The 13829-nt window shown below is 40.5% G+C and overlaps 1 non-coding gene across 1 annotated transcript; it reads left to right on the forward strand.

Moving 5' to 3' along the window:
* Positions 1-5101: 5101 nt before the first annotated feature.
* On the forward strand, positions 5102-5195 carry trnai-uau (transfer RNA isoleucine (anticodon UAU)). The gene is made up of 2 exons: positions 5102-5139; positions 5160-5195. It is a non-coding gene; the product is annotated as a tRNA-Ile (tRNA).
* Positions 5196-13829: the final 8634 nt, after the last annotated feature.

Raw genomic sequence — 13829 nt, forward strand, 5'->3', positions numbered from 1 at the left:
ATCATACAAAATCAACTGCAAATGTGGAAATTTAACATTTTTAGGATTATAAATTACATGCAGCACATTAGCAACACTACAGTTATGCTAATGTAACAATAGTGTAAGAAAATCCTGACCTAATTCCTTTCAAATGCTGATACAAAATGTGAATGATTTCAGAGTTTCGGGTATTGGGTCTCCTGATAGAGATCAGAGGATGAACTGAGTTGTGTGGGAAAGTGTATAGAACAGGTGGACTCCCAATTCCACATCAAGAGGCTGAGCACAATGGAAGAGTTCTGTACACACAAGCGAGTCCTTGACAATATGGACAATCAAAACCTACTTGTATGATATTATATTCTCTCTGTGGTGTGGAAAATATCCACTACTAGTATTCCAGTTTACAGATAGGTCATTATATGACAGCTTACATCTGATTAATAGGATCCATCTCTGGCATACTTTCTTATTTTTAGTTTATAATGTATAATCTTGCTGATCTTTTAATGCCAAAATAAAGTGTTTTACAAAAAGCTCCATGTTCTAAAAAGTTACTACAACTTTTGAACTTTGAAATATGGTCATTTTGTATTCTAGGACTGAGCAAAGACTGCAGAAAAGTGCAGTTAATGTTTGAAAATGTGTAATGGGTATGTCTGATTGGTTGATTAGTGAAGATCTAGTAGCAGTTGATGATTAGCCATATGTTGATTACAATATTGTATATAATGTACTATAATTTGAACTAGATATTTTTCAGGTGTGAATGATTGTATATTTACAGAATAAATTTCTAAACCAAATCATTGGCTTGATTTACTTGTTTCTGTGCCTATAAAACTTTTAAAACTAAAACTAAAATCTTTGATGTATAATAGATCTCTATCCATATGTGTATAATAGTCCTCTACAGTTAATGTTATAATAGAACTATATATTGTATAATAGAGCTCCAGCCATATATGTATAATAGTCCGCTAAACTAATCCGTATATTAGAACTCCAACCATTTATGTATAATGGACATATAATCATAGATGTGTAATTGACGTATAATGATATACGTATATTAGAATTTCATTCTAGACAAATTATGGACCACATTTATAATTCTAAGGTATGCATTTAATAGACTTATATTCTACATCTTTTGCCCACTGGGGAGACACTTCAACAGGTAACATACCGTGCGAAACATCATGAGCATCTGTAAAATCTCTCTACCTGCCCCTTCTTCACAGAGACGTGACGAGGGTCTAAAGGGACATGTTTGAGCCGTAGAAACATTTTATTATTCCGTACTTTCCTGTGCAGTCAGGCCAGTTCCACTTCTACTGCGCCCGACAACGGAGGCCGTTTTGAAAACACGAGAGTAAAGGGACACTGCACGTCTGCAGAACATCACGTCCGAGTTTAAGGAGAGTAACATCAGAGATTGGAAGCTATGGAGTTTCAGGTCTGTTTTTTATTATAGGTTCAAGAACGTCTGAATACCTTTGCAAGAAGTATTTCAGAATCCCAGTCAAATCCAGTACGAATGCGTCTTTTGGAATACGTCTTCCTGTAAAAATAAAATGACTTCAAGGGCGCTATAAGCACAGGTTTGAAAGCCTGCTCCACAGAATAACTATATCCAGAGGTGCCAAAGTCGAGATTTCACCACGTGAGAGAAAGCATCTCAGAAAATGAAGTTGCAGTCGCTTCCACGCGTCATAACACCACTAGGTCAGACCACAAGAACTGAAGAGCCGCTGTCGAGAGTAACGCGGCCGAGCGCTCTAAGGAGCTGGATTAAAGCTCCAGTCTCTTCAGGGGCATCTGTTGGAATCACACCGCTGCCGCGTATCTCCTTGTTAAGAATCCCTTTTTTGTTGTTGTTGCTGCCTCCAGGCGATGTAAAACAGATTCAGAAACAAATAATTTGAACAACATTAGTAGCCTGTTTGCTTGAAGGCGCGTTGGCTAAGTGGTAAGGTGTCGGTTTCGTAAACCGAAGATCGTGGGTTCAAACTCCACCTGTTTCATTTGTCACCACTTTCCTTGAGTTTCAGTGTCTTTAAAAAACACGCAAAGTAGGAGTCTCTATAGTAAAAGAATGTAACTGTTGCCAGTGATGAGTGTTCTTGTATATCCTGTCTTGTTCTTTAGTCGACAAAGCCTGTCTCTCTTCACACCCATCTTCCGAATGATCGTCTCAGCATTGGGAAGGAACGGGCATTTGGTACAGCCCCCCCACTCCATGGTCTGATCACAAACAGATCGGGTGAGCTGTCAGTCTAGGTTGGAAGTAACGTCCGAAAGCACTAAAAATCTGATTAGGAACGAGAACACCGTGTTTTTTTAAAACGAGTAAACGATAGAATTATATAAGTAGTGGGACAAAACATTGTCTGCCTGCAAGACTATGTCATGCTAAACGCCACAAATTGTGTTCGTCCAGTCGTGTCAATCGTCCTAAAGTTACGGAAAATCGGATGCAACTGGTGCATTCGGCGTACATTTCTTCAGGATAGGCGCGTGGTTTAGAACAGCAGATTCATAGATTCGTGTCTTTTAAGCTTTGTGTTCCGCTCTCCAGATAGAGGCGAGGGTTCAAATCCCACTCCCGACAGTCAGGCGTTTTACCCTGTCTTTACACTGTTTCAGTCTTGTGCTCGCTGACAATCACAATACGAGGAAAACGGAGAAACTGCTTAGCAACAACATAATGGACAGAAAAAAGCTTCGTGAACACGTGAATGTGATTAGCAGCAGTAACGTATGCATTCAAATGTTGAAGTCCGAATTATAAAAACAGCAGAAGAAATTTGTGAGAATCCTCGGGTTTTTATGCTGCTTGGACTTCTTTCAAGGCTACGAAGTGACCCCCGTTTCATTTTCATTTTCAAACTTCAGAACCGAATAACAAAATGGCAAATACCGTTTCCACGATGTATTCAGCGACGCGAATGAAATATTTTAGTGCTGTCTCAAATGCGAGGAATTTCAGAAAAACCTGGAAAAGCAATGCTTGCAATAAATGACATAAATTTAAAGCGTGTAGTCAGCATGAACAGAACAACGCACTGCTCTGTAAAAACGATCTGAAGCCGCAATTATTCTTTTATCCGGGCAGTTCATTCTGATACGATGTTTCTGCAGAATAAATGAAATGCCGAACTCCAAAGATGTTGTTGCCATTATTGTTACTCCTGTTGCTGTAGTTTTAAACTTAATCAGTGGGTATGTAATGTTGTATAGGGGCTGGACTACTTTGTTCCGTCCAAATTCCATTATGTGAATTTATGCTTTTTTAATATAAGTATTTACAATACAACGCGTGCTCAAAAACCGTTACTTGGTAGCTTAAGAAGCGGCAGTGTTTTGACAAAGTGTGGTATTCGAACAGAAAATGCTGAAGTGTTTAATACTTGCTTGTGAGCGAATCACCCTTGATTTAGACAAACTCTTGTTTGGCCGATGATTTCAGATCAAAATCTGAATCAAGTGGAAAGAAAGCTGAATTACGCAAAGGTCATAAGGCACTGGGTATCACTGTTACGCCATCGGGTCATGCTAGGAGAATTGGGGGGATCAAATTGACACAGAGGGACCCAATGTGGGAGCTGAACCCACAGTTCTGAGATTAAGAGATTCATGCGCTCTCGACTGCGCCTATATAACTCTTGTGCTACAGCAGTAATATTTCTGGGTGTGGATGAACATGACATAATAGGCTGACAGCAGGAACACGTGGCCCACACGCAGTGACAGTATCGCTATCACATTTGACTGCAGTATATTGTGTTGAGAGCAGCAATAACTTTCCTGCAGAGGTGGGAGTGCCTTTAATACAGCTCTTTCAATCGGACAGAGTAACAGGAACCGACCTAAAGTTTCGGCTGTGGATCCATCTCCATGTGGGGAAAAGAGACAGTAAAATAGCGATGAAGAAACAGAAAGAATTGTGCTTGCTGCAAAGTAGGAAAGAGGTGGTCAGACACATAAAACAGCTTGGTGATGATTTGCAGCGACAGTTTTATGTTATTTAGTACATGGATTTCTCTTCATGTTCCTTAAGATGTGTAATTTTATGTTGGTTGTATGAGAACAGTTTCTTCTAAAGTCCTGTCAATTGACAGTGGAGAGCTAGCTGGTTCACATCTTCAAGAAGACTCTTTTTAAGGTGATTACAAGTTTCTCGAACAAATCTGTGTCATATTTTTAGCTATTTTTAGCTGTGTCATATAGTTTAGCTAATGAGCAACGAGAGTCTAAATGAATTCTCCCACCCTCCATTCCAAGATAAAACTCCATGTGCGAGTCTAAGTTTCCTTGAAGCTACTGATGTTCGTCATTATTGGACATTCCCGGTGATAATGACTAAGGAGCTCAATTTTTACGTGTTGTAGTTCAACATGTGCAAAACATTCGTATCCCCTGCAAATATCGGCAAGGTCAGTGATATTCTCAACAATTTGTGCCATTGCAATTCGTGCAATTCATGCCATACTTTTTCGAAATGTATTCTGACATGCCAGGATCAGAGGGACATATTAAAAAAATTGGTGCATTAAAATTTCTTGTACTTCAGGATTTTGATAGTCTGTTACATTGTCTTTCACACATCAGTGTCGGAACTGTGAGACATTTTCATAACCGGGGGGAAGGCTGTAGCAATAAGCATAAAGTGCAACACCTTTTCCCAGTGTAAGTCCGTGTTATGGTGAGTTTTTACATTGAAATTGAAGCCATTTCTCATGCTTTCTCTCAGTGTCGGGGCTGCAATTGCGTGTAAAGGAGGCGACTTGAAAATGAAACGTGTAATCACCTTACAGAGGGTCTTCACGACGGGGTGCGTCAGCTAGTTCTCCATTATTGTCACTTTACTGGACTACTCGGTGTGCTGATTGACTCAAAAAATGTCGCTACAAATAATCCGCCGGGTTGATTTTCTTGTCCGACCACCTCCCTCCGTCCCCCTTTGCTGTTAGCACAATTCTTTCAGTTTCTTTTCTTGTATTTTCCTTGCTATTTTACTGTTCCTTTTCCACATGTGGAGATGGATCCACAACCGAAACTGGTTTCACCCTGTGTTTCTGCAGCGTCAGTCTGTATGAGGAGCACAACTTGCCCAGCTCCAGTGGCGCAATCGGTCAGCGCGTGGTACTTATACAGCAGTACACAGCGGAGTCATGCCGAGGTTGTGAGTTCAAGCCTCACCTGGAGCAGTGTCTTTAGCTACTGAAAGCAACTGTCGAGTTTAGATACTCTTAGGTATTTGATGGAGATAAATTAACATCAAACGAACAAGTAAAGGTAAAGGTTTATTTCGAGTCACAATCAAAGAAGGCTCCACAGCTGAAACATTGTGTTTCCTTCTCTTTTCAGCATGGAATGTGTACCTCCAGTTGACTTGCACACAAATATATGAGAGAGGTCTACTGAGATGAGTGGAGCACTGAAGACTTGATAAAGCTCTTGCATTAGATTCTGTTTTTGTTGTTCCCCAGATTTGTTTTTAAATGTTCTTTTTCTTTTGAAGTTGTTGCATTTGGTTGTTTTTTATAGTTGCTAGACTACTACAGGGATTTACCTAGGTTCCCGGAAGACTTCTCGTTTTGTGTTTGTTGTGTTTTCGGGTTACAACTATTTTTTTCTTGATAGGACCCCACGCATTACTGTGGGACTAGTTAACTTTAGTTCATACATTGTACCTGAAATTACCACATAAACTACTACTCTGTTTTCCTTTTTTTTTAAAAAAAGGCTAAACTAATGTTTGTTTCTCCTTGCTTCTGATTGGTAGCTACAACGGGTCAGTTGAAACAAACTGGCTGCTGAAATTTGTCAGCAGCTCTGTACCAAACCTCTTCTCAATTGCAACAACCCTAAAATAACAGCTGCTGCCCATTAGACGTTACTAAAGTAGGAGACTAAGCAGACTAAGCGGAACAATAGATCACATTGGAACTGTCCTGAATGTAGTGGAAATAATATCGTCATTAAGTAATGAACAATTGCTTTCCAGACACTACAATTATTCACAAGGAATTTTATCAATACATATTTTATTAATAAAAGCGTGATATCTTAATAATGAAGTTTAATGTTATCTTTATTAGTAGCTGTATTACAGGTAATGCATGCACAGACTTTATTATGCTATAATGAATTTTCAGGTATCCCGGGGAGAGAACTGAAATGAAGGAAATACATATTTAAAGGGGTGTAAGTCTTAAATGTGTTCTGTCACATAGGAGTGTTAATTGAATAGATTTGTTGTATGATTTAATATGATTTGACTCTACACTTGTGTTTCTCAGGAGACAGCATTAATATTGGGGATTTGCAGATACAGATAATAAGTTGTACTATACAGGCAAATGTACGGTTACCTTAATGAAAAAAAAACTCTTATCATTACCCTTTTCAACATTATTATTTAAGACAGTCTTTCAGAACAGTATTCTCGTATTAGTGGCTATAGTCTAATGATAATGGTGGTGAAACAGGCGAAATGTGCGGAAAGAATTGGAGATGGAACAGGAGACTCATCCAGTCGATAGAAAGGTTGGGAAGGACTGCACAAACACCGTGCCAGTGCTTAGTAGCGTCATTCAAAAACAATACGTGGTTTAACAATATCAACTGCTCTACTTTGAGCTCAGCTCAACTGCTAGTAATACATTGCCCAAATGTTCTAATTAGATACATGTGTTTTCTATGTGTATTTAATTAGTATTTCTTTTGTTTTAATTGATTTAAAATAGAATCTTTATAAAACAGACGAAGGCTTTATGTGTTGCGCTGAAATTCACACACAAGTAAGGAAAGATATCGCGCTTAGGAAGAAATCCAGAGTGGAGACGCCGGCGATTGAAAACAGCCATATACATGCAAGGTACTGTACTGTATGTGCTCTACCACTGACCTAAACTCCCGACAACTACTGTATCTTTATCTGCGGCACTTTGTTTTAGGAAGAGTGAGGAGTCTACAAGCCTAGAAAATGTTAGAAGAATTCAGAACAAGAGGCTCTGCTTCACCGTTTACTCAGCTTTCGTTGGACAACTAAGTGAATGACAAATTTTCACTTTCTGATTAAAGAACATAAAAAACACCTTTCTTCCAGACAGATTCAAACCAGAGAACAAATAGTTCCCAGCTGTTTCCACTATATTCCTCCGCTCTTACAACTGAGTAATCGAAAACACAGGAAGCCCACCTTTTGTCTTAAATAAAGCACAATGTAGTGCAACGTTTCTATTTATTTAAATCCCAGTTCAAAATCAAATCTCATTCCCATAGTCCTGTTTAGTTTGAATTTAAGCAGTTAACCAGGCTTCTACAGTATACACTCCCAGAGATATTACAAAATGTTTGAGGGACATCATTAGATATAGAAATTGACTCTTTTTCTAGTGGGATCACATTAAACCTTTCTTTCGGATTGAGAACAGGATCGTCGTGAGATTCAATACACATCTGCCTTTGCTTCTTTCGATGACGAATGGATTATTGAGGTGCAAACATTGGTTCAAATCAAAACAAAATTGTACTATACAGTACTTCTGTTTCAGCTACCAAAATTTAGCCTTAGTTGTAAAATTCCATATTAATATTCAATATTAAGTGGATTTAAACATGCACAGTAGAGAAACAGATAAAATCTCTTCCTCCCTGGGCCACTTGCCCGCTTCTCTCACTAAACCACCATTCCGTCTCTTCACAGCTGTTCCAAGACCCTCTTTCTGTCACACCTCTCTACATCTATTCTGACTTCACACCTCTTGATTGGCCTCTCTTTCTGTCCCCTGCTCCCGCCTCTCACTCCTCCTCCCTCCCAGCCTTTGTTCTCCCACTACTTTACCTTTGCCTACTGCCCTGTCTCTCTCACACCTGAAGAAGGCTCCACGAACGAAACGTTGTGTTCTCTTTCTTCTTTTTTTCAGCATGGAATAAACCTATCTGTCAGAAGTGTTTGACTGACAATTGAGCAATATGTGATTATCTCTTATTATTATTTTTACTTATTTAATGAACAGCAGTGTTGTCACTCTTATAAGTGTAATATGATTATCAGCAGCAGCAGACTGATGGTCGTGTCTACAATAGTGACTAGTTGACAAGTTTGTAGCTCTGAGCAGTGGGACTCAGATCACACAGAAGACCTGTCTGTGTGTGATTCCACACCAGCCCTGGGATTCAGCGTCTCCCACACGTCTCTCATGTGGAGTCTTATAAATATACAGTTAAACAGAGTCTGATAACAGTTATATAGTTAATTAAATAATCAAACTGGCTGAGGAACTGAGAGATCGAGTGAAAATAAAACCAAGAGCTGCTCTTCAACCTCCAGGATCAGGAGTCTGATCCTCCTGGCTTCTATTCTATGGAGATTCGTGTAAAATGCTTAAAAGCACTTATTATAGAGACCTGTGCTCCTTCTCTTTCTCTTCTGCTCCACAGGAGTATGCTTTATAACGCATTATTCTGTGAAGTAAACATTTTTTTTTCTGTTAGTGTTTAATGAATTTCATTTCTTGGTTTGTCATTCTCCTCCTTCTGCTGTTATGAATCGCTTCTCTTAACAGCCCGGTGTGGTTTGTTTTTGGAGATGTTATATCTGTAAGAAAAGCCCTCCGGGCTCCGGACAGGAGTCGTCTCCAGCGGAGACGTGCTCTGCTCTGTCAGAAAGAGCGCTGTGACGTCACAGACACCAGGCAGAGCGCCGGAATCGGAAAGCGAGACCGCGGGAGACGCGCAGAGCGCACGGAGGAGAGTTATTGATCACTTATCAAGCAATTAATTCAACTAAAAAAACATAGAATAATCGATTAAGTTCACCGATTGGTGAGCACTGATTCTTTTCCCATTCTTGACCCATTTTAAAATCTAGAAAAGAGTCAAAATCGATTAATTAACTTGCGTTTAGTGTTAATAATGTTCAATCTGAAATTAAAGAATGATTTATTCAAATTATTATTTAGGAATTGTATCCTAGAGCTAGAAAATTATATTCAAAGTTAATAAATTTGTGTAAGTAACAGTTTAAATGCATTTTCCATTTGTTTACAAATCATAAGTATGGTAACCATGGCGACACGTGGCACATCACTGTGCCTGGCTAGATGTCTCGCCTTCGTCACAAAGAGTGGTGTGACGTCACGGACAGCAACTAATACTAATGCTAGTGTATTTATGTTAATATTAGTGAGAGTACAACTGGTAGTTTTACTAATGCTAGTGTTCATGTGAGTATTAATGATGATAGCACTACTGATAATTTTAGTTTTAATGGTCATATTAATGTTAATATTAAATTTAATTATAGAGTTACTGTTACAGTATTAACAGTAGCAGTAGTGTTAGTTTTAGTGATATCATTACTGTTATTATAAGTGTAGAGTGTGTCTGTGAGTTTGTGGTGTTTGTGAGTGTGTGGTGTTTGTCAGTGTGTGAATGTGTGTCTGTCAGTGTGATATGTCTGTCATTGTGCAGGTGTGTGTCTGTTAGTGTGTGTGGGTGTGTCTGCAAGTGTGTGGTGTCTATCAGTGTGTGGGTGTGTGTCTGTAAGTATTAGTAGTGTCTATGTGTGTGTCTGTGAATGTGTGCGAGTACTGTATGTGTGTGAGTGTCTGATTGTGTGTATAAATGTGTGTGGTGCCTGTGAGTGTGTGTTGTGTCTATGTGTGTGTCTGTGAATGTGTGTCTGTGAGTTTGTATCTGTGAGTGTGTGTAGTGTTTGTGTGAATGTATGTGAGTGTGTGGTTGTGTGTCTGTCAGTATGTCATAATGTGTGTGAATGTGTGGGTGTATATCTGTCAGTGTGTGTGAATGTGTGTGTAGGTGGGCTTGGGCTCCAATGCTGTGTCTGACAGAAGTGACCCATCAACAGGTGTTGAGGTCCAGAGTCACTTGCAAATTTCTAGAGCACTTTAGAACTTTCTAGAGTCCAGACCAACGAACAGAAATCTGTGAGTGCTGTGTTTTTATCACTATTAGCGTATGTGGTGTCTGTGGGTGTGTGGGTGTTTGTGAGTGTTTGATGTGTGTGGGTGTGTGTCCATGAGTATGTGTAGTGTCTGTGTGTCTATGTGAGTATTAATGATGATAGCACTACTGAATACTAGTATTCATGTGAGAATTAGTGATGATAGAGCTACTTTGAATTTTAGTTTTAATGCTAGTATTCATGTTAATATTAGTGATAATCATAGTGTAAGTGTCAGAGTATTAATACTCATTGTCATGTTAGTTCTTTTGATAGTATTACTGTTATTATTGGTATTATTAGTGTACTACTAAGTTTGTGTTATTGTTAGTAATATACAAACTGTAAGCCTTAATTGCAGTGTTACTGTTGTAATATTGGCAGTATTTGTGTAAGTGTTAGTTATAGTGTAACTGTAGGTAAGAGTGTAGGTAAGGCCCCGGCTGCCCTGTGGTGGCTCGGGGAGGGCCTGCGGGTCGAACTGGAGGGGCTTCTCTAGGTTGAGGAGAGCTGGGTGCGGACCTGGGCTCAGAATGCGATGTCTTCCATCCAGCTTGACTGCCTGGAGTTGTACGATGAGGTCCTGGCCAAGTTTGGATCGGAGGCAGCATATGTGGGATTGGTGAGTCCCTGAAACCCCTCCCCTTGTCCAGCTTACACTGTGGTATCAGGGCGGTACAGGGGCTGGGGCGACTCTCCTGACCCCCTCAGCTTTCCAAGATACCTGCGTCACCCCACTCAACCTGGAAATTTCCCAGATCCAAGGGGAGAGAGACAGGAGCTGGGCTGGGACACCAGCCTGCTGTTATTTCAAGTGGTTGGCTGAAAGACACACCGCTTATAGATCACCACTAGCGGGCATCATAGAGTGGGTGGTGAGACTCTTGGTCATCGATGGCAACAGTGGGGTTACTCCCCCTCTCTCTAATGGCTCTATTAACAGTGGGGTGTCTCTGTATCTCTATTGGCTCTATTAACAGGGGGGTGACCCCCCTCCCCCTCTCTTTTGGCTTTAGAGATACCACAGTTCCACCCCTAGGTTGCATCTCCTGTCTGGCGCTGTGGAGGTATGATGATGATTCACTGTCTTTGTTCTCTCTCTCTGGTACAGGAGTTGGTACTGAGTTAGTGAAGTTTCACAGAGGATATGATAAGAAATTTTACCAAATCCCAAAATTAAAACAGTGAAGACAACGGGCAACACAACGGGAGCTCTGATAATGGAGGTTTGGTTTGACAGCAGCAGACATGGTCAGGACATCTTGCCTGATTCTCTCTCCCCATTTTCCTAGGATTTTCCCTTCCAGGGCACAGGAATCATGAAGCAGGATGACTAGGAGGAGGCGAAGGAGACACTGAAGTCCTGCTTCGAAAACATGAAGGTCAGGTGTGACTTCTCTGAGGTGGACAAGTGCTTCCGCCAGTGTGCAGCATAGCTCTACCTCATCCTGCAGAACTACCTGGGAGTCCCTGTAACTGAGGTCTGTGAATAGCAGGTTAATTTTTTCTCTTTGTAGTAGTCTTAGGACAGTCTGACTTGTTGTGGGACTCAGCAGGAACAGAAAGGTCTTCTGTGTGTCTTCAGTCTCCACAGCCAAGGAGACGCATGATCCAGATTGGCGAGGCTGTTAAAAAAAACAAGTTCATCCCTCCCTCTCCTGGACCTCGGCGCCCCTGGGCCCTCCCTCCTCAATCATCTGAACTCAGAGAAACCCCTGGTGACTGTGCCATGCCGCCCCCATCAAGCCCTGGAGGAGCCCCCTCCTTTGAGGAACTTCAGAGTTCCTGAGACTCAGAGACAGGTGAGAAGTGAACAGAACCTCTGTCCTTGTGTGGAGTCACCTGTACAGGCTCTTATTGGACACACTGTATAAACTCATCTGGACAGACTCTTACTAGATACACTGTATAGTCTTACCTGGACAGACTCTTATTGGACACACTGTATAGTCTCATCTGTATAAACTGTAGAGACTCTAGGAGGAAAAAGGAGGAAAAGAAACAGATGAAGCAGGAGGAGAAGAGGGGGGAAATCTTGAAAAAGAAGGAGATGGAACAGATGAAGCAGGAGGTCGAGAAGAGGAGACTGGAAGTGGAGAAAAAGAAGAGAGAAATGAAAGCTCAGAAGAAGAGAGTGAAGGAAGAGAAGAGCAGCCTCTAGGTATGTCTAGACTGTAGGTTTAGCAGGAACAGCAGTAGATACAGCTGTGATATTATTCAGAGCACTAGTAGTGTCATCAGTACTATAAACATAAGGGGGGAATTTACTGTTGTAAGCAGCAGCAGGAGTGATATCATTAGTAGAAGAAGCAGAATTAATTATTATTAATAAAATTGCAGAAACTGCTCAAGGTATTGTTTGGAGCCTGACTTCTCACCAGACTAGAATGAAGAGAAGAAGGGATCTGAAAAAAATTCTGAAATAAAGTTGAGAATCAAGCGGAAAGGAGTCACTACACTAGGAAGAGAGAATCGATAAACCAGAGTGTAGATAAGAAATAAAGGAAGAAGGGAGATCAATGACTTATGTTGTGGATTATTCTATATTAAATCTCTGTCAGGGTGACGAGGCAGTGCAGTGGTTAGCATTGCTGGGTTCATTTCGTGCATTCAATCTGCTCCCTGGGTATGTGCATGTACCCTTGTTCGCTTGGGTTTAGTTAATTAGCTTCTGGGAAAACCAGCCCTGGTGTAAGTGTGTGTCTGTAGTGTCCCATTCAGGGCGTATCCTGTCTTGTGCCCATTTAATGCTGGGATAGGCTCTGCCTACCCCGCTACTCTGAATTGATTGAAGCAGTTACAACAATGGAGATAGTATTTAATGCAGAGTCTCTGTTAATACTACAGTTATACAGTTGTTCTCTCAAGAATATAAATACTCTACAACAAATACATGAGCTCTATAAATAATACAGATAAGATAATATATCAATAATATCAATCTGTAAGGTCAAAATAGACTAGATGAGAAATTGAAATTGAGATTTTTTCCTGAGTGTACACGGTTTACTTGTGTGTGAACATTTCTGTGAAGAAAGAAGCTGGTCCCACCCTGAGCATGACAATAATGATTCAAAATCCAAACCCAAAAGTCTATTAAGTACCGAACTTGTAAAAACACAGATTACCCTCATATCAAGCTTCACTTACATTTTTTATTATTTTTTATAACTACAAAGCAGATGGAGCCACCCCTTAATTGATTCAAACACCATATTAGTTAAAATACCACATACCTATTTATATTTATTTCTAACAGCACCGGAGAAAGCTGAGTCAATAATGTCATAAACAGATATTTTACAAACCAGAAACATATTTTAAAAAGGACAAAGAAACACAAGGAGCCCACAGTTTCTGGTACTTCTAGTTTGAAAAACCGGATTGATTAACCAGCACACAAATGGATAAACTCCCCAGTTGATTGAAAGCAGGGAGGGCTGTGATTCGGTGAAAACTACCAAGAATGAGAGCTGAGACTGTGATTGGACAATTCTTTGTAAATAATTGGGAGCCATACAGGCTTTGATTGGCTAAGGCTACCAAAAACGAACTGAGACCCAGGGCTGCAAGTTTATAATGTGGGAAGATTTTCATCAGGTGTATCTGTGTTCAACTCCTGGTGTGAATATGTTGAATGCAGGTGTGGCCTTCTGTTTAGACTCTGCAGCGCTCTGGTTGTCAGCTAGCTCTCAAGGAAGCACGGCATAGAGACAGGAACTACAATTTGCCTGCATTATGCACAGAATGACTACGTTGGTCTAGCAGTTAGGATTCCTGGTTTTCACCCAGGTGGCCCGGGTTCGGCTCCCAGTATAAGAACGCCTCTCTGTTGCCTTTTGGTTTCCAAATGAGCAGCTCAGTTTAG

This window comes from Atractosteus spatula, assembly GCF_055471065.1.
Source record: "Atractosteus spatula isolate fAtrSpa1 chromosome 10 unlocalized genomic scaffold, fAtrSpa1.hap1 SUPER_10_unloc_16, whole genome shotgun sequence".
Lineage (NCBI taxonomy): Eukaryota > Metazoa > Chordata > Actinopteri > Semionotiformes > Lepisosteidae > Atractosteus > Atractosteus spatula.